The 21,778-nt window shown below is 41.5% G+C and overlaps 1 protein-coding gene and 1 pseudogene across 2 annotated transcripts in view; one reads left to right on the plus strand and one right to left on the minus strand.

The window, feature by feature from the left end:
• Nucleotides 1-21,778, minus strand: part of Wdpcp (WD repeat containing planar cell polarity effector) — a 286,163-nt gene that overhangs the window by 240,834 nt on the left and 23,551 nt on the right. The window lies entirely within an intron of this gene.
• Nucleotides 11,412-11,752, plus strand: LOC130875735 (protein transport protein Sec61 subunit gamma-like; annotated as a pseudogene).

Here is a 21,778-nt window from a genome sequence, read left to right on the forward strand (position 1 = left end):
TTTGGGAGCTGGAGGGATGGCTCAGCAGTTTAGAAGACTTACTGTTCTTCCAGAGGACCCAAGTTTAGTTTCCAACACCCATGTACTGTAGGGTGACTCACAATAAGCTCTAAGAGATCTGATGCCCTCTTCTGGCCTCCACAGACACCCACAGACAAGTGGCAGATACAGAGACATACACATGCATGAAATAAAAATTAAAAGAACTTAAAAGAAACTTTTTTTAAAGGGAGATTTAACAGTGGAGCCCTGTGCAGCGGGGCAATGTTGCCCTTAGTACATGGGTTATCAAATGAAAATCTCTATACAACACACAGGATCATTCACTATGATTTTATTAGGTAGAGAAGCAATAAGAGCCACCAAAATAGCACAGGTCATTGTCACTGCTCTTGGCTGCAAACAAGAACCAGAGAATAAGACTTTATTGTTGAAGACACTGCACACTTTAGTTAGAGACATAGATAAATCCATTTCTAACTCATCTGGAAACTCTCTACCTGCTGGCTGGCTTTCATGGTGCCAGAAGGTGCTATGCAGGCTGCAGAGGAAGAAAAGACTTCAAGGATGTTACCCAGTGCTGGTCCCTACTGCTAAAATACTAAATACTTCCAGGATCTGCCAGATGAGAAGCACCCACTGGTGTGTTGGTGGCATGACAGGTACGGGACAATCAACTGTTTTCTGATTGGATCTGAGACCTATTTCACAGCAGGGATTTCATGCCCAGTTTTGTATTCAAAAGCCCATGGCTCGGGAGGTCAGATGTCTAGGGATACCTACTATTGTTGTTTTTCAAAATGGTCATGCTAAGCTGTATTCTAAACATTCATGTCTACACAATAGATCGACTATACTCTCGATCTTCATCAGAAAAGCTTTTTGCAGTAGATAGTGTTGAAGGAGCTGCAGGCTGTGTTTCTGCCACCCAGCTCCCGGCCGCCTGACTAGCTTATGCTCCGAAATAACAACACACAAACTGTATTCTTTTAAACACTGCTTGGCCCATTAGCTCTAGCCCTTACTGGCTAATTCTCATATCCCGATCAACCCATCTCTAATAATCTGTGTAGCACCAGTCTTACCGGGAAAGATTCAGCACCTCTGACTTGGCGGCTTGCTTCATGGCATCTGCCTCAGAGAGCAGAGCTATGGCATCTCAGCTCACCTCCTCTTCCTCCCAGCATTCTGTTCTGTTTACTCCACCCACCTATGTTTTAACCTATCAGGGCCAAGCAGTTTCTTTATTAATTAACCAATGACCTTCCTCCATCAAGGTTAGTAAAGAGATGTATAACTCATCAAAGAGCTGAGAATAAATGACTGAGTGCTAGGTACTAAACAGGACATCTTTATCAATATGTTCCAACCCAAGACTCAGGAAACATTGTGGAAGAGGGAGCAGAAGTATATAAAAATTGCAGGATGGAGAAAAAATTTGTGAAATGCTGTAGAGCACCTCCACACATGAACTCACCACAGCTATGAATTCTACAAAATTAAACCAGAATAAGGAACTGGTTCCTAAGGCGTCAACCCCAAACTGAAGAACTACTCGCAGATGATGGCTACTGAAGAAGGAAAGGTCACTTTTTGTTTCTGGGTTGGCCACTGGTAGGTTTATCATATACCAGCAGGACAATACTAACTGGACTTAGTGGGTTACAAATTCAATTTTTTAAAAAAATAAAGTTGAGGGTGTTCCAAGAAGAGTTGGAGGGAAGTAGTGGGAGTAGATATGATCAAAACACATCATATACATCTATGGGAATTTCATAGAATTCTTAAGTAAAATTAAATCCAATATTGAAAAGAATGAAAGAAATAGCTTCCTAGGGCCAATGAAATAGCTCAGCCAATAAAGACATTTACCCCTACACCTACGAACCTGAGACTCATGCCTGGAATCCATGTGGTGGAAGGAGAATCAACAAGTTATTGTGTGAGCTACACATGTGTACCAGAGTTTATAAACATAGTATACAAACTATGTTTTCTCTCTCTCTCTCTCTCTCTCTCTCTCTCTCTCTCTCTCTCTCTCTCTCTCTCTCTCTCTGTGAGTGTGTGTGTGTGTGTGTGTGTGTGTGAGAGAGAGAGAGAGAGAGAGAGAGAGAGGGGGATTAACAAGTATTTAGAAAATAGAGGTAATTTCATGTGATCATAAGCATATTTTTTTAATGTAACATATACAAAAGTGTATCTAAAGATGATTTCTACAAAGCAATAAGGAAAATATGTGACTGCAACTACACAAAACTCTTGACTGCCAAACTAAAGACTGTGAAACGAAATTTAGCCTGTTTGGGCATAACAGCTTTGAAAGAAAGCTTAAGACTTTTGTTGTCACCTGGAGACAGTCTGGCTGTTTCAAAAATGTTTTACTCTACCCACACCACTGAAGAGGTGAGGGAAGGTAAGAACGAACATAAAAATAAGTTTGATTAAGTTTACCAACTTTTTACAAGTAGCAAAAAAAGTCATAAGTAAATAAAGTGAACTCAACTTCAACTGTTAAATTCCACTCACGAAATATGATACTGCCTTTTCTTTTGTTCTCTTTAAGGATGAAGCATTTGTTTTACGCTTGTGGGAAATATTTCCCCCATCATGGTACATGTCAGAGCCAGTTGTTTTTGCAGCTTTGAAGTTGCTTCAAGGTCTGTCATTTGGTTAGGAAAGGGGTGAGAGCCCGGGGTGTTTGTCCTCCAGGGTGCTATTTTTCCTAATTCTGCTCTGTTAAGAAATGATTTATGTACTTTGGACTGTAGGGTATTTTTCCAAAGATTAAAAACAACAACTAAAACAACAACCCAGTGAGTCCCATGTTGACGTTGTTACATTTAATTTTCCATTTGTTTATTTCATGTAAACATTTAAAGTTTTACATCAATTCCTTAAAAAAATTCACATGCAAATTTTCCTAAATAAGCAGAGTTTTGAGGGTGAAATGATTCATAGGTACGCTCAGTATGTGAGGAAAAGAGGGCATTTTGTTCTAACTTTATTACGAAATCATTTGAAATGAATGAACAAGTTGCACTAAGCACACACAGAACTCCTGAGGTCTCTTGTCCCAGCTTCTCCCACTGCTAACGTTTTATGTCACTGAACTCTCCAGCTCATCGCACAAACAGACCAGTGGAGAGTAATTAAGTGGCACCTAATCTCCCATTCGCCTTTAACACTTGTGAACATTTCCTAAAATTAGGGTGCCGTCCTAACACCCACACTTCAACCACTGAAATAAAATAGTGCAGGCAGTACAGAGGCATAGCTAACTTCCCTCCATCTCTGATAATGTTCAGAACCCAGTTCAAGGCCATGGCTTGCATTGCACTATGGTTTGGTCCCCTTCAGTCTGGAAAACTTGAGTTCCCTTGGCCATCATTCAAACTAATTACATACAGAAGGTTCCTTAATTTGGTTTTTCCTCATATTTCCTTGAGAGTAGACATGGCTTGTATATCTTTAACAAGAATATGACAAAACTAATTCTAGTCCTCATTTCTTTCTTCACTGAAATAGAGAAAACTCTCTAAAATTTCACATGACCTCAAAAACTCCTAGATAACCAAAACAATCCTGAACAAAATGAACAATGCTGTAGAGATTATCCTTCCAGACCGCAGATATATCACAGCACCACTGTAATAAAAGATATGCTATTGGCACAAACAGACATGTACAGTGGTGGAACAAAAACAAAGGCCCACACATGAGTGCACGGAGCTGCAGCCCTCTCATGTTTGACAGAGATGCAAATGATGTACACTGGAGAAAAGAAAGCATTTTCAACAAACAGTGCTGGGAAAACTGGATGTCCACTTGCAAAAGAATGAAATTAGACTGGTGTCTATCACCACACAAAATCTACCTCCAAATGGATTAAAGACCTGATTGTGAAATCGGAAACACTGAAACTGCTAGAAGAACACAGGCCGTGCCCTAACATGACACACATATGAAAGAACTTCCTGAATGGGACCCATCTGCCCAAGAACTGTGGCTAACAAATGACAAGTGAGACTTCACAAAACTAAAAAGCTTTTGCACAGCTAAAAAACAGTCGCATGACGAAGCCCACAGAATGGCCATGAATCTTTGCTAGCTACACAGCTAACCGAGAATTAATATACAGAGTATTTAACGAACTCAGAAAACACAAGGTCAAAAATAAAATCCCATTCAAAAGATGGGCTCAGGATCTAAACAGAGTTCCCTGAAGAAGAAATAAGAATGGCTAAGAACTGTTCTCTGTCCCTAGAAATCAGAGAAAGGCAGATTAAAAAAAAAAAAAAACTCTGAGAGCTCATCTTACCACTGTCAGAATGGGAAAAAAAAAACAAAATTTAAAACAAACAACAACAAATGCTAGAGAGATGTGAGGGACAGGAAACCCCTTTCACTGTTTGTGGGATTATAAACAAATGAAAACCTAACTCTCCTTCAACCAACAAACGGATAAAAGAAAATATGCTACATATTCACTATGAAATACTATTCCCTGTGAAGACAAATGAAATCATGAAATTTGAAACTAAGCAGACGGAACTTTGTAAACAGAAGTTTCTGTTCCTCCCAGTCCCATAGCCATTCAGTCCCAAAGAAACACACAGGGGCTTATAATAATTATAAACTGTTTGGCCTATTGCTCAGTCCTATTACTCACTAGCTCTTATGTCTTAAATTCACCCATAATTCTTTCTATGTTTAGTCATGAGGCTCTGCCACCAAACATTTAAATGGTGTTTATGAGCAGCTGATATCAGTCTCCTTGGTGGTGGCAAGGACCTAGAAACTCCACAGAGTTGTGGCAATAACTGTGGCTCCTGCCAATACCTCCACCATGAAGATAGACTGTCAGAAAGCTAAGGAATGGGGCAGAGCTAACCACCAAAGCTGCAGCTTTAATCCTAGCCATATTGCTTAGCAGATTAAAGACTCATGTGGTCAAAAAAAGATAGAGATATACAGTAAAGGCAGATTCAGATGAAAAAAAAAAAACCCTAAATGGTTTACAGTGTGTATAAAAATACTAGCTGGGTGTTGGTGGCTCACATTTTAATCCCAGCACTTGGGAGGCAGAGGCAGGCTGAACTCTGTGAGTTCGAGGCCAATCTGGTCTACAAGAGCTAGTTCTAGGACAGGCTCCAAAGCTACAGAGAAATTTTGTCTCAAAAAGCAAACAAAAAAAAAAGAAAAGAAAATATATATATATATTCTTTTCATATATATATATGAAAAGAAAAAGGATAGACAGGAGCTGGAGAGATGGCTCAAAGGTTAAGAGCACTAGCTATTCTTCCAGAGGTCTTGAGTTTAATTCTCAGCAATCACATGGTGGCCACAACCATTCATAGTGAGATCTGGCTTCCTCTTCTGCTGTGCAGGCATGCATGCCAGCAGAATACTGTGTGCACAATAAATAACTCCTTAAAAAGAAGGAAGGAAGGAAGGAAGGAAGGAAGGAAGGAAGGAAGGAAGGAAGGAAGGAAGAAAGCGAAAAAGGATCAACAAAATCCTTTAAAAAAGAAATAGAGTGGCCAGGCAGTGGTGGCACACACCTTCAATCACAGCACTTAGGTGTAATGATGGGGAGAGAAGGCCTGCTTTTCATCCCGCCCAGCTCCCACATGGTTAGCTTTACACCTGAAATAACAACACACAAATTGTATTCTTTTAAACACTGCTTGGCCCATTAGCTCTAGCCTCTTACTGGCTAACTCTCACATCTTGATTAACCCATTTCTATTAATGTGTGTAGCACCACGAGGTGGTGGAAGGATTCTACCCTACGTCCATCTTGGACTGGAGCTCATGGCGACTGCCTCACTTCCCTTCTTCCCAGCATTCTGTTCTGTCTACTCCACCCACCTATGCTCTGACCTATCAAGCCAAGCAGTTTCTTTATTAATTAACCAATGAGAGTAACACATAGACAGATAACCCTCCTCCATCACTTAGGAGGCAGAGACAAGAGGATCTCTGAGTTTGAGGCTAGCCTGGTCTACAGAGTGAGTTCCAGGACAGTCAAAGATAAACAGAGAAACCCTGTCTCAAAAAAACAAAAATTAAAAAAATAAAGATAAAAGAAATATAATTTTTTAAAAAGCCACATAAAAATAAAAATACACAGAGAATCTGCATATTGTATGTTACTGTGTTGTCCTTGAATTGTTTGACTATTGAGAAAGGAGCAACAGCTGGTAAAAGAAATTTGATTATAAATGTTGCTGGATTAATCCAACCTATATATTTTGAAAATGCCTTGAATTCAAAATTTAAGTCAAGAGATATGTTACTTTGGAGGAGAGGTTTTGCTTTTGTTTCCACAGGAAATGAGGTGTTGTCAATTCATTATGGATTAAGAAAAATGAGGCTTGATCATGGAAGATCCCCTGAAAAATCTCTGATAGGAGTGAATGGCCCAGATGATCCAATGTTTCAGAGCACCTCTGTTGCAATTTCCTCTGAGTTCTCCATCCAGAACAGATTCAAGACTGTTGGTTGAGAAGACCTGGCCTCACAGAATATTCCAGTCAGGACTTGACTATAATCCTAAATTTTCTTTGGGTTCCCATAAGATGTTCAGCAGTCCCAATCAGCAGGAAGTAACCTAGAAAACTATACCCACATCCCCTCAAAATGGATTATGGATGTTTTTGTCTTTGTTTAGTGTGTTGTTTACAAGTTGTTATAGATAATGGTCAAGGGAAAAGCTAAACAAAGGAGATTAGATTCAGAGTTCTTGTTTTGAAAAGAAAAAATGGGAAATACTATGGGAGAATGCTCTTGTACACTGTAAAGATTTGTCACTCATATTGGTTTAATAAAACGCTGATTGACCAGTAGACAGGCAGGAAGTATAAGTGAGGCAACCAGACTAGGAGAATTCTAGGAAGAGGAAAGGCAGAGATGCAGTCACCAGCCAGACTCGGAGGAAACAAGATGAGAATACCTTTCTGAGAATAGGTACGAAGCAATGTGGCTAAACATAGATAAGAATTATAGGTTAATTTAAGTTGTAAGAGCTAATTAATAATAAGCATGAACTAAAAGGCCAGTTTATGACTGTTATAAGCCTCTGTGTGTTTCTTTGGGACTGAATAGCTGTGGGACTGGATAGGACAGAAATTTCCATCTACAAAACTAAAAAACATTCTATTGAATGAGGTAACCCAGACCCAGAAATACAGATATTGCATGTTCTTTCTCATTGGAGGCTCCGAATTCCAAATCTTCAACTGTGAGTATATAAGCCAATAGTAAAGTAGAATGGACCATTCAGGGGTTTGGTAAGAAGAAATAGGAAGAGAGAAGCAAGGTACAAATAATTTGGAGGGGAAAATCAGAAAGATGGGGGTGGGTGGGACTTTAGTTAGGGAGAAGGAAGGAGGAGGAACCATACTATTTACTGTCTACCTAACAGCACTTACAACACACGTAAGTAACTGTGCATACAAACACGTTCTTAAGTGAAATTTTCCTGACTGGACGGACACTGCTCCCATAAGAACCACTGACTAACAAAAACCTCAGCAGTAGGCATGAGAAGATCTTTTGAGTTGTTGGTTATCCAAGAGATCTGAAAAACATTATAGGCTATTACTGTTTTCTCCAAAGGCAGAAGGTAAGTCCCTATAACTGAAGAAACCACGCACTTTGGATAGATGACCCAGAGAGCCTGAGCTGCTCTGACCTGAAAGCATCCTCCTTAGGACTAGCTTTCAATGTACCAGATGGCACTATGTCAGCTTTCAAAGGAGGGAAGGAAGCAATAGTCCCTCCTGGGTATGAAGCCTATGAACCACAACAATGACTGATAGCCGATAACCGCTAAAGGTGCAGTAGTGGTATGTATACTTTGTGTAACCACCAGGTCTCTAACTGAACCTAAGACCAACAAGAGGAAAATCATGCCTGGTACTGGAAGCCTAGTCAACTATATGGGCCTAGAGAAGTTATGAATCCTGGAGGAGAAGCTACAACCACTTTACTAAACCAGCATAATCCCTAACTACATTCTAAATATTTATCCTCATACCCCCAGATCAACGGAGTTCTCACCCCTTTGTAGCAGAAGAAGAATATTACAAAAATCCACAACTGATCAAAATGTAGAGTTTGGAGCCCAGTCACAACTGACATATCTATAATACAACTCCTGTGTGTCAGACTCGGGATTATTGGGAGAGAAGGGATGGAAGATTTTGGGAGTCAGAGAAACAAAGAGTTTTCTGGGGGAGTGTGTCTCCTAGAAATATCAGAGACTATACCCATAAAGTCTTAGCAACATGTTTGCCTAAACAAGGCCTGAACAAGGAAGATCATTAGTAGGCATGTTAACATGGAAGAGGGAAAGTTCAACCATAGACAAAGAACCAAAAGCAACTAAGGAATGCTGAAAGCAAGAGAAATAGTCTTCTAGTTAGTGGTCAGTCTTGAAATGATACATATATAATGACAAGTTATAGCATATGGACTGAGCACATTACTATATTATAAGAATATATGGTAGATTATAGATGGTCCTAAATAATACACACAGGACATATGCATATATGTGTGTATATGTGTGTGTGTGTGTGTGTGTGTGTGCTGTGAATTTTAAAGACAGCAAAGGGAGTACAAGGGAAGGGTTGGGGGACAAAAAGGGAAGGCGGAAATAATATATTTATATTATTATCTTAAAAATCATAAAAAGAATAACAGAGTAGCTGGTGTTCTGAGTTCATTATCCTAAGAAACAAAAGCATCCCTTGATGGTTTCTAGCATGATTTTGCTTACTTTTTTTTTTTACTTATTAAAGAGTAAATAGTATGTTTGTGGGTAAATATTTTGAAATTATGTAAATCCTGCTTCTTATCAAAGTTTTACCTACTATAGACTCCAATGATGATTTTGCTCAAATCCAATATTTTTTACCTTTATTAGTTGGTAAGTAAGGTAGAGCTTTCTGTCCAGCTCTCTTTATTTATTCTTGTGCTTATATTTATATCAGTATGTACTCATGGATTTCAATTTATGCAATGAGCTACATTTATTATTTATTTTGGCATTGAAAATACTCAAGATTTGGCCAGCAGAATTCCCTGAAGCATACTCTCATGGGATTTGAACAGTTTTTTCATTCTTTCAACACTTCTTTGCTTTTGGCACAGCACACCATTACTCTAAGGAGAGCCCTTATTCCTCTTAACGGGCAGTCATATTAGAAACAGATCTTGGCACTACATTCATTGCCACTGGACTGTCAGATGTGAAACATATTTAGGTATATATACAACACACAGACACACACCTACAACCCACTGCTGCTTCAGTGAGTACAAGGATGGCATTTCTAATTCTGGTCTTAAGATCACCAAAGAATAAGGTTTTAATGTACATGCAATCATTCCGACATAACTCCATACTAATCTAATGGAAGCTGAATAAGTGCACAGAAGGGCAAACAAAAAGATCCTCACTTGCAGCCCTCAAACCAAGGACTTCTTAAACTTTTACCATCTGTGACCTTATTTTGCCTGAGAAGTTTTTTATATGACCCTAGGTATACAAATATATAAATCAACTATTTACAGATCTATAATCATAAATTATTTATTTTCAAACAATTCTTAAGTATACATATAATCTTGTTTGTTTTGTTTTATTTGTCAAGAAAGGGCTTCTCTGTGTGGCCCTGGCCATACTGGAACTCGCTCTGTAGATCAGGCTCATCTCAAACTCAAATCTACCTGCCTCTGCCTCCCAAGTGCTAGGATTAAAGTCAGTGTATACATATAATCTTACCACTTATTACACACGAAAACAAATTTTCCTACTAATGAGACAAATGTGCATTTTTATTTTTATGTAGAGAATTAAATAATGGCTGTTTATCTGATACTGAAGGACACAAAGCATCTTAAATGCTTTCCAGCATGGACTGATACTTTGGCGTTACGATGTTCTTCCATGCCAGGAACACTACTTCATATGAAGACATAGTATAAAATAGCATAAGAATATTTAGGATCATTTCAAAATTTGTTGAAAATTCTCTCCTGTTCCAAAGCCACAATTCATTTAGCGCTGTTTTTGTGTTTAAATAAAATTTGAGACAGTAGCTCAAACAGTAAATTTTAAAATCAAACATTCTAACACAGTACAAACCAGAAATAGAGTGATTTGCTACATGCTGAGGAATGGTAAGAACATATATGAGGTCTTTATTTCTGTAACTAAGCCCTGGTTTCTATGAGAGCACTGCAGTTCACACCAGCCTGGATCCTGAGCCACGGTGTTTCAGGCAGCACTGACTGATGCTGAGCAGCAGGATGGCAAGAACAGGGCGAAGTGTACATGCTGTGTGCTGTGCAGCACACTCAGTACAGGGCCAAGTGCACATGCTGGGTGCTGTGCAGCACACTCAGTACAGGGCCCAGTGTACATGCTAGGTGCTGTGCAGCACACTCAGTACAGGGCCAAGTGCACATGCTGGGTGCTGTGCAGCACACTCAGTACAGGGCGAAGTGTACATGCTGTGTGCTGTGCAGCACACTCAGTACAGGGCGAAGTGTACATGCTGTGTGCTGTGCAGCACACTCAGTACAGGGCCCAGTGTACATGCTGGGTGCCGTGGTGTTGTGCAACCCACAAGTAAGAACTGCCAGAGACATTTGAGATTCATTACACATTTGACTTTGAGTTAAGTTTGATTACTGTGTGTTCAGAAACCTTTGACTGTTGCCAAGATTTTGTAGCACTCATATTGGTCTGTGACCCCATATGGGTTGTAACCAAGACCTAGCTTAAGAAGCTGTACTCATATCTGACAAAGTGCTATCTACAAACTTTCCACAAACATATGTAGTAACAATGGTTCTGTCTCATAGAAAAATTGTATCATTTAATAGAGTAAGAACCATTGTGTAGAAATGGGAAAAAATCCTGAAACACTGCTCTAAGTCACTGTTGACTAATTCTAAAAGAAAAGGTCAAGATACAAAATATTATAAAATTCTACACATGTGAAATATGTAAAATGGCCAAACCCACCCAGAAAAAGAGGGAAGAAGACACGGCAGATGACAGGCAAGACACCGGTTGAAGCTTTACTGGGTCAGAGTAGCAGACTTCAGTGGAGGGCTTTCTTGTTGTTATAAGGTATTTTCGTGTGTCTGTTTGTTTGGTTGTTTTCTGTAACTGGGGGCGAGGCTTAAAACGCCCCAAGTCAACAAACCTGTCCTTGACTTACAGCAGCCTCTTCCTTGCCTCTCAAGGGCTGGGCTTACAGGTCTGTGACACCACACTCAGCCAAGCTTTTAAACATACTAAAACCACTAAACAGTGTACTTCAAAAGGATAGATTTTACAGTTTATGAATTATATCTCAAAAAAAGGAAAGGGTTGAGCTTCCGGTTCCGTTGGGCTCAGTCCTCTCCTAAGCTACATGTCTTTGCCTCCTCAAGCCGCCATCCCGCAATCAGTCATGGATCAGGTAATGCAGTTTGTTGAGCCAAGGCGGCAGTTCGTAAAGGACTCAATTCGGCTGGTTAAAAAAGATGCACCAAGCCCGACAGAAAAGAATTCCAGAAGATTGCCATGGCCACAGCCATAGGATTTGCTATCATGGGATTCATTGGATTCTTGGTGAAACAGATCCATATCCCTATTAATAACATTATTGTGGGTGGCTGAATGCTTTCTCTTCGCGGGAACTAGGAGCAAATGAGGGTGTGAGAAGCTTATGAAGTAAAAAGTTGCCTGTATACTTTGTGTTTTCCTTTTCTTTTTCCCTCCCCAAGAGGTTTTGTATCTAAACTAAAATAATTTCAAAATAAACATTTTTCCCATGACAAAAAAAAAAAAAAAAAAAAGGAAAGGGTTGAATGTAAAATTCCTGACGGTACATCAAACATTAACTTTTGGAGCTTTTTATGGTGAAAATACCTCTGGCTTTTCTGTATGCCAAATACAGCAATTTCAACTCTAGACAGCACACTGCCGTTTAGGCAGGAAGGAAGTCCATCAGAAAGGCCTACAAACACACAGGTGTACAGGGGTTCGCTGCTGGAATTCTGTAACTTGAGGCTTTGGACTATCTGAGTCAGCAAACGTGAAGTGTATGTTTGGGGCATCCAGTTCATCCACAGTCTCTGAACTTGATGCCATTTCCCATATACACACTTGTAGAAGCCAAGTGTCCTTGTATTTTTTGTACATTTGTTAATTGTGTGAAACATTTTTACAATGAAAAGTAATTTTTATTGTTATCATTAATTGAACATCATGCATAATAAGCTTTTCTTCAAAAAGGGCTGAAATGAAAAGATTTAAAATTGTGTTATTCAAAAGTCACAAAACTACTATAAATTTAAACAAACTTTCAAAGAAGCCTTTTCTATAACTATAGCACTTTGTGATATTATTGAAGCTTAAAACTATAGTCAGACTTTTCTACATTCTCTGATATTTTGGGGGAAGAGGTTGGTTTTTTGTTTGTTGGGTTTTTTGTTGTTGTTGTTGTTGTTGTTGTTTGTTTGTTTGACTGTTTGAGACAGGGTTTCTCTGTAGCTTTGGAGCCTGTCCTGTAACTAACGCTTGTAGACCAGGCTGGTCTTGAACTCACAGAGATCCTCCTGCCTCTGCCTCCCAAGTGCTGGGATTAAAGATGTGTGTCACCACTGCCCAGTGAGGGGCTGGTTTTTTGAGACAATATTTCTCTGTGTAGTCTTGGCTGTCCTGTAACTCACTCTGTAGACCAGGCTAGACTAAACTCACAGAGATCCACCTACCCCTACCTCCTGAGTTCTGGGATTAAAGGTGTGCACCAACAGCCTGGTTTACATTCTCTACTCTTATATACAAACTCAGACTTGTTAAGTTATTTAAAAAGAAATAGCATAAAAAAGAAATAGAACATAACAATTTGTAACCCCTAATGATAGACATTTCTCCAAAAAATCTAGGAGTATAATTACTGTTCAGTAGAACAAAATGAAGTACAAATTAGAGGCCTCATTAAAGATGACTTAATTGACCATTTTTAGATCTTGAAGTTCAATGAAGTCATCCTGGTATAGGAAGGGACAGAACAAAGGGTGAGGGCGACAGCTCAGCTGGTAGCACGCTGGCTGTGCAAGTGAGAGAACCCAGAATTTGGTGACTCAGACCCAGAAGGACAGACACTGCCTGTTCTCTCTAATCTGAAGCTCCTCGCTCCACACATTCAGGTATGAGCATAAAAACTAGAGCGACCACAAGCCAGGAAACTAGGGTCGGACAGTGGAGAGAGAAAGAGAGGGTACAAGTGATTTGAAGTGAGAAAAGGGAAAGTGGAGGAGGGAAGAGGGGGTGAGACCAGGACACATGCTCCTTCCGCCCACAGCAAGTGCAGCTGTTCCTCCCATCAAGGAGCCTGCTCTCTGCAGCAGATAAAGATCATTACAGGAACAGCCTGTCAGTGTGCGGAGGAAAAGCAGCCCTGTGGTGCCCTCCTGCATCTTAAGCTCAGGGAACATCACAGAAGAGTCTAAGAGCCAGAGGAGCACGTGTGTCTTCTAGAAAAGGCAGGGAAGCTTCCCGCGTGGAGTGGGCAGTCCTTAGCACAGTCCTGTAGCCAGGGCTCCGTGAGTGACTGCACTAATCAGGGTCTCTAGGAAGGACAAGCACATCATCTCAATCATCCCATCACAGAGGTGACCACTCCTCCCATCTCTGGCTTAGCATGAGTTAGCCTTTCTGAGACAGGGCTTGTTCACACTGCTAGCACTAGTTGGATGAGCTCTTTTTCTTTCTTATTTGTTTTTAGCTTGGATCCTGGAATTTTTTGTGTCTTGGTCTCTACCCAGAGCCAGAGCCAGAACTTATGTTCCATTTTATTAGCAAGGAGGAGTAGCATTGCCTTAATGGGCCTCAAAAAATTAGGGAACGTTTTCTCCCTCATGACATTCAGGAGCTGGCTGAAACTGGGGAGCAGGGGCCATCAAAGTCCAGAGCTCCAGTTCTAAAGAAGATCACCAGCAGGGTGGAGCATCTGGGCTGGAGCTCCAGTCACATCCTCCCACACAGACTCTAAGCAGGCTCTTCAGGGGGTGATAAAAAAAACGAGAACTACCTGCAGCCGCTGTTGGGAAAAGTGACATCAGGAAATTTGCAGGCAAATGGATGGAAGTAGAAAAAAATCATCCCAAGCAAGGCAACCCAGACCCAGAAAGACAAGCCTGATATGCACTCTCTTATAAGTGGATACTAACTGTTAATCACACTATAATGCACAGACCCAGAGAGGCTAAGTAACAAGGGAGGCTCTGGGGGTGATGTCGGGATCTCCCCTTGGAGGGGGAGATAGAATAGATTTGCAGGTGGACTTGGGGTGGATGGAGATGGGAACAGGAGGGCTCAGGCTAAGGAGGGAGGGATGAGGGAGAGAATACAGGGAGAGACTGAACAGAGAAGCATTTGGGGTGTAGTGCGGAACCCTACTGCAGTGGAAATGTCCTGGAACCTATGATGGTGAACCTAGTGAGGACTCCAAGCAATGGAGGAGAATTGGCCATCTTCAATAACCTGGCAAGGCTCCCAGCCGTGGGACCACTAACCCAGCGGTAAATTCAACTCACCCCTGTCCTGCCTGCAAGATGTTCTGAAGCAATGGTGGCTCAGAGCTTGTGAAGGCAGCCAACCAAGGACTGGTCTAACTGAGGTCCATACTACAAGATGAAGCCCATGCCCAAAACTGCCTGGATGTCCAGGAACTAGATGCTGGGTGGTTCAAAGACCTAGGTCAGAACCAATCACGAATGACAGGGAAATCACATGCAGCGAGAGTGAAGGGGAAAGTGACTCTGCAATGAATGCTTACGACTACAGCTTCATTTTTCTTTTCAGTTTTATTTTGTTTTATCTTGGGGGGGTTGTAAAGGCAAAGGGCAGATGCAAAGTGACAAGGAGATGAGTGGGATCAAGATGCATGATGGGAAATCCACAAAGAATCAATATATATAATGCATTTAAAAGGTCAGTGAAATGGTTTCTAACAATACACTGCTATACTCATAGATGGGTACCTAGCCCAGTCTCCATCAGAGAGGTTTTCTCTAGCAGCTGTTTGGAGCAGATGCAGAGACCCACACCCAAACATTAAGTGGAACTTGGAACTCAGGGAACCCCACAGAAGCAGGGGGTGGAGGTGGGAGATGATGATTGTAGGAGCCAGAGGGGCCAAGGATACCAGGAGAACACAGAGCCCAGAATCAACTAAGCAGGGCTCACAGGGGCTCAGAGAGACTGAAGCAGCAATCAGGGGGCTGCATGGGGCTGCATGGGGCTGCACTAGGTCTTCTACAAACATGCTGTGGTTGTGTAGCTTGGGGTTTTGGGGGACTCCTAACAGTGGCAGTGAGGGCGTCTTTGGCTCTTTGATCTACTCTGGGGACCCTTCTCCTCCTGGACTGCCTCATCCAGTCTTAGTAAGAGGGTCTGTGCCCAGTGTTACTGTGTTTGTTATCACTGCGGAAGGCTCTTTTCTGAAGGGAAACAAAGGAGGAGTGGATCTGGGAGAAAGGGGAGATATGTGTGGGGGACCTGGGAGCAGTGGAGGGAGGGGAAGCTTCGGTTGGGATACATTATAAAAATACATTATAAGAATAAAAACGAACAAACCAACAAACCAGAACTCCCTCTGGCTTTCCCAGCAGAGACGACATTCCTGGAACTGCCGTCTTCAGGATCTGGGCGGTGAGCTGCACGTCCAGTTTCTATTTCCTGTCCCCATCAGAACCTTACTTTATGTGCTAGCTTGCCACGTCGTTTTTCTTTTGTCACTGTTAATACTTACTCAATGACTACAATGTCACACCATCTCCCCTTTCAATCTATTTCACCACATGATTCCTCTTTAAAACTTTGTTTTGTATCTCGCCACATCTTACAGAATTATCAGTTTGTCTTGTGGTTCCTCTTAGTGGCTACGCCTCTCATCAGCATGGGGGTCGTTACAGAAAATAGGCTCTGTTCCCCCAAAATATTTGGGACCACATCTCTCAGAAAGGGGTTGTGGCTAAGGAGAGACAGACAGAGACATCTTATTGATCTAAATGAATATATGAAAAAATCCAGTTGCAGAAAAGGACTGGAAACCCTTCCCATCCAGGCTACATACAACAGACAGCACATGTTCAAGAGAAGCCTGCAATACACGAGCATGGAAGAGGCAGGTGGGACATAAATGGTCATGTGCCTCACAGTCTAGCACTTTGGAGTTTATGGTTTTCCTCGGCTTACTGTCTACCCCATCCTTGGAAGTGCTTTCTTTCTTAGGAAGATGCATTTCTATTTCTAAACATGTGTCTCTGATCCAATTTTTTTTGTCCTGGGTCACAAGAGCCTAAAAATTTGGGCGAGAGCTCTGGAACTCAGACTCGAGCTTCCAACATGATGCATTATTTTGTATATATCTAACCAGAGTTATGCTATGTCGACGGTACAAAAGGAAGTACGAATGCAACACAGAAAGCCCGGGAGTCAGCATCACAGTCAGAATGAATGGGGAGAGCCAAACACTGCAAGTACTGCTTAAACTGACCCTGAACTTTACCTTTTCCCATTACTCCTGGAAGCTGGACCCAGTTACCTGACTGCAAACATTTAACTTACATGGGCAAGGAATAAGTGGGTCAGAACAGAATAAGAAAGCTAATTTTAAAAACAACTGACAGCATATGACTATCCCCCAAACTCCTTGCCTTTATGACCTCTGCTATATCCTGGTAGATGGGACTAACAAACATATTTTTAATTTACTTAGTTCTTCAGAGACAATTATCACTGTAACAACAGAAATACTTCTAATAGGTATTCTAAAGACGTCTCAGGGCAAAGTGAAGGGCATGACTTAGCCAACTGGTGCCAGTTGAGAATGCAGCAGGCTCTGACGTCACCAACCAACATCAGAAACAAACAAGTCTTCTCAGACTGTCTCCCTCAAGCGTCAAGTGTTCTAACCATGTGAAACGTGTGTGTGTGTGTGTGTGTGTGTGTGTGTGTGTGTGTGTGTGTGTGTGGAGCTGTGATGGAATGAGTGGCGACTCACCCTCAAAGAGTAAGGCAATTTCAACATTTCTCAGTGCTGAGCGAGTAAAACAGAAAGAACCGGACACTGAGGCTCAGATCACAACTATCATCTACAACATTCATTTTCTAATACTGCTTTAATCAAAGCAAATACTCTATATGTAAAATTACAAAAATATGTACACATAGAAAATGGTGCTTTTTTTTGCTCTGCTTCCTGTGTGTGGATCAAAATTTAATCAGCCAACTTCTTACCCCATCTAGCATGCCTTCTTGTCTATTGTCATGCCTTGCCCTTCTCCTCTCTTCCAAGGAAGGCTGCATACAGGAAAAGAACCAGCCCGAGAGAAAGAACCAGCCCGAGAGATGTGTGCTACAGACAACAAAGCTGGAGGGCAGAACCTCCTGTGCTCATTGGAACTGAAAGTTCAGCTACGGGACACGGGCCTCCAGATTTGCTGATCACCAGACTCTATTTCCAACCGTTTTGGTCAGGTCTTCCCTCCCTACATCTCATTCTTCCCTTCTGGAATAGGAACGCATATTCTGTGTCCTTACATGCTAGAATAATGTAATTTTTAAAAATTTTACAGATGGTTACAGTTAACAGATTGCCTTGAGTCTCAAAGAGACATTGGACTTTTGAACGGTGTCGAGACTATTAAAGAGACTATGGGGACTTGTGAAGGCTAAATGAATTTTGCATCATGAAATGCCCATGAACCTAGGGGAGTCAGGGGTAGATTGCTGTACCTTGAATAAGAAATCCACCCCCTACAAAACCAAATAGTCCAATGAAAACTGGGTTACAGATTCAAACAATGAATTCTCATTAGAGTAAATTCAAATAGCTAAGAAACACTTACAATTTTCAACATCCTTAGCCATCAGAGAAATACAAATCAAAACTACTTTGAGATTCCATCTTACACACGTCAGAATGACTAAAATCAATAATCATAAGAGTCAGTTTATGCTGGCAAAGATGTGGAGCAAGGGGAACACTCCTCCGTTGCTGATGGGAGTGCAAATTTGTACAGCCACTGTGGATGGTAGTTCCTCAGGAAGATGAATTGAATCGATCTATCTAAAGATTCAGATATACCATTCTTGGTATATACCCAAAGGATGCTTCATCCTACCACAAAAAAAAAAAAAAAAAACAAAACCACTTGCTCAACCATGTTCATTGCTACTCTATCCATAATAGTCAGAAATGACTTAGCTATCCCTCAACAGAGATAAATAAAATATGGTACATTTACACACCGGAATATTGTTCAACTTGTAAAAAAAAAATGACAATGAAATTTGCAGGCAAATCGAAGGAACTAAATAAAATCATTTTGAATGAGGTAACCTAGACCCAGAAAAATAAATATGGTGTTTATTCACTAATATCTGGATATCAGTCATAGACAACCAAACCGTAGACCCAGTATGACGGTTTCAATAAGAATGGCCCCCATAGGCTCATATATGGAATGCTTGGTCATTAGGATCACTAGGAGGTGTGACCTTGTTGGAGGAAGTGTGTCAGTGGGGGAGGGCTTTGAGGTTTCAAATGCTCAAGCCAGGCTCAGTGTCTCTCTTCCTGCTGCCTCTGGATGCAGCTGCAGAACTCTCAGTTACCTTTCTAGTAGTACCACGCTTGCCTGCATGCTGCCATACTTCCCGCCATTCTGATTACAGACTAAACCTCTAAACTGTAAGCATACCCCAATTAAATGTCTTTCTTTATAAGAGCTGCCATGGTCATGGTGTTTTTTCACCACAATAAAAACACTATGATACCCAGAGAGGTTGGGAATAGAGAAAGGGACTAAAGGAATTACATGTATCTCCCCGGGAGAGGGAAATAGAATAGGCAGATGGGGGTGGGTGGGACAAGAATGAGGGAATCAAGTGGGAAAGGAGAGGGAGATGGGATTGAACGGAGCAAATGAGGGGGAACAGCTAGAACTGAAGAGCACCTGAGGGGCAGTTTGGAAACCTAATGAAGTGGAAACATCCTATAATATATGAAGGTGATCCTAATGAAATCTCTAAATAATGAGGAAGATGGAAACTCCAATTGGTCATCTTTTGTCACCAAATGAAGCCTCTAGTACCAGGACTGGGTTTCATCCAACTGAGTTGTGGGCCAAAAGGGTCCCACAGAAATTCCCAAACAAGTCAGGTTGCTGCCAAGACAACAAGACTGTCCTACAGAAACTGACAGTAAGACCCCACTGCCGAAGGCGGTGCCCACACCCACACGGAAAGATACTCTACAGGCTACCAAAAGAGAGATGTGAACACCAACCCAAACACAAAACCTTTGATCTACAATCTGTCCAGCCTACAAAATATACTAGGACAATGGTAGCACAAAGATTGTGGGAGTAACCAACTAATGTCTGCTTAGACTTAAGGCCCACTCCATGAGATGGAGCCCATAGCCGACCAAGAACCAACGACTGGACAGCCCAGAAACTCAGAGTAAAATCAAATACTACTGGTCTTAAAAAGGGGGGGGGGCACCAATAAAATGACTCCTAATGACATTCTATTGTAATCATAGACTGTGCCTTACTCAGTCATCATCAGAGAGGCTTCCTCCTGCAGCAGACAAGAACAGATGCAGAAACCCACAGCCAGCATCATGTGGGGGTTGGGGGAGACCTTCGAATCTCTCCCCTCAGAGCTCAGGAAACCCCCATGGAAGACTAAGTAGGAAAAGAGAGGGGGAGAGGATGGAGGACCCCAGGAAAAAGAGATCCTCTAAAACAAAGGAGTGAATTCCTATGAACTTACAGAGACTCATAATCACAGGGCCATCATGGGGCTCTTCTATTTTTCTGTTGGCTTGTCTTGTCTAACTTTGATGTGGTGGTTTTTGTTTTGTCTAATATTTTATTTTGTTATGTTTTGCTGTTTTCTTTTAGAAGCCTGTTCTTGTAGCACAAATAATAAAAACTCAGAGACAGATAATGGGTTCAAGCTGAAGATTAGAAAAGCAAAGCAGTCAAGTCACTAGAGAGGTCTTACCACTATCATGGCTCAGACAAACAAAAGGGTGATCCTGTCCTCAGCGTGATTATAGACTGCAATGCTCTCCACCAAACCTCAGACGGCAATAAGCTCTATAAACAAAACCAACCAGATAAATGCTACCTTTATCGGTTTTATACATTGCAATAAAATGAAATTCTTGACTTGGAAAAAAAGTTCTCTGCTATTTAAAAAACCGCCTGAAAGGACAACAATGTCTTGTGTCTTCACACCACTTATGGTAGACAAACTGTGGGGACTAATTCATAAGCCTGAGGATGCAGTCAGTCAGTCAGGAACAAAGATACGCTAAAGAGACACTTCTGTGCCTCCTTTGGACTATCAGACCAGAAACAATAGACCCCCAACTTGTAATTTCCCCAGGAATGTCATGCTGACAGAAAGAAAGAGCAGAGGCCCAGGGAACGTGTCTCAAGGGATCTCACACTGGTTGGACACTCATCAGAACTCCTTGCAGGAAAGACTAGAGTCAGAGACAACGGTGGGTTGATGATGGGGACCATACCTTGGCCAGCACCACGCAGTCATGCATACCTCTGGTCTAGTTAATCCTGAGTCTTATGTCAGGATTCTGAAGACAGATTGGGATAAGGGGGTTACTAGGCTTTTGTGTTCCTCCTCTTGAGGTAGCCACGTTAAATAAGTCCTCTTCTCTTGTCTTTCATTGCTTGTGTCTTTAATTAGCTTACTGAGAACAGGTCACCTAGTCTACCATGTCAGGACCGCCAGGGCCCAGGCTCTGACCCGAAAATCCCTGGTAGCAATAAAGGCTAATGTTCTCTATAAAACAGCAACCTGCTTTTTCTTTCTGCTGCTATCCTTCTACTCATCAGCTTACGCCTGAGTTAGCCTAGCCTAGCACACAGTGTCTTGTTTTCACTTTGATTTAGTAAAAGAGGAATGTGACGGTCAGATTTAAATGCCAACTTGTCACAACTTGGACAACAACTCCTGCATGGCAGGCCAGCATTGGAGAAGAAGCCCATTTCCCATTGCCTGCATCTCAGAATGGCACAGTCAAGCACTGTGTTGAATGTGGCCCATTGTTTGAGACAGCTGCTCTAGGGACTGGGAGGCAAGGAGCATTCACAGCTCAGGGAGCCGGAGGAGGTGGTGTCTATGGAAGGGGACCACAGAGGTGACTATGAGACAGCGCGGCACAGACCCACTGAGAACTGAAGCAGTGGGACAGGCAGTCTGTGAAAGCTGTTCTGGCTTTTGGTCCCACCCTCTGTGGCGAGAAGAGTTCCACCATCTACGCGTCCCACCGCCCATTAGTGTGGCCATGGACTGCATGAACTACAGAATTGCCTAACTGATGTATAGAATTTACTGCTGACAGACCAACATGCAGACAAAAAGAATAAGAAGAGGAAAAAAATACTCGAGACTGTACCACAGATCAAAAGTATTTAACTGGCATGTGCATTCCATAGAATAGCTAAAGAACACACTTTTTTTAGTAGCTCTTAAAAAAAAACCAAAAAAAAAAAAACACCTTTCCCAAAGTACATAACATTTTAGGCCATAAAGAAGTCTTAACAAGTATGAGAGAATCTAAGTAAGTGCTTGGGCCTCATCCGAACATATTGGAATAAAATTAGCAATAGAAACTTTACAAACATGCAGAGATTTAACAATATAATTAAAAAATAATTATTT

Source organism: Chionomys nivalis, chromosome 6 (assembly GCF_950005125.1).
Source record: "Chionomys nivalis chromosome 6, mChiNiv1.1, whole genome shotgun sequence".
In the NCBI taxonomy this organism is placed as follows: Eukaryota; Metazoa; Chordata; class Mammalia; order Rodentia; family Cricetidae; genus Chionomys; species Chionomys nivalis.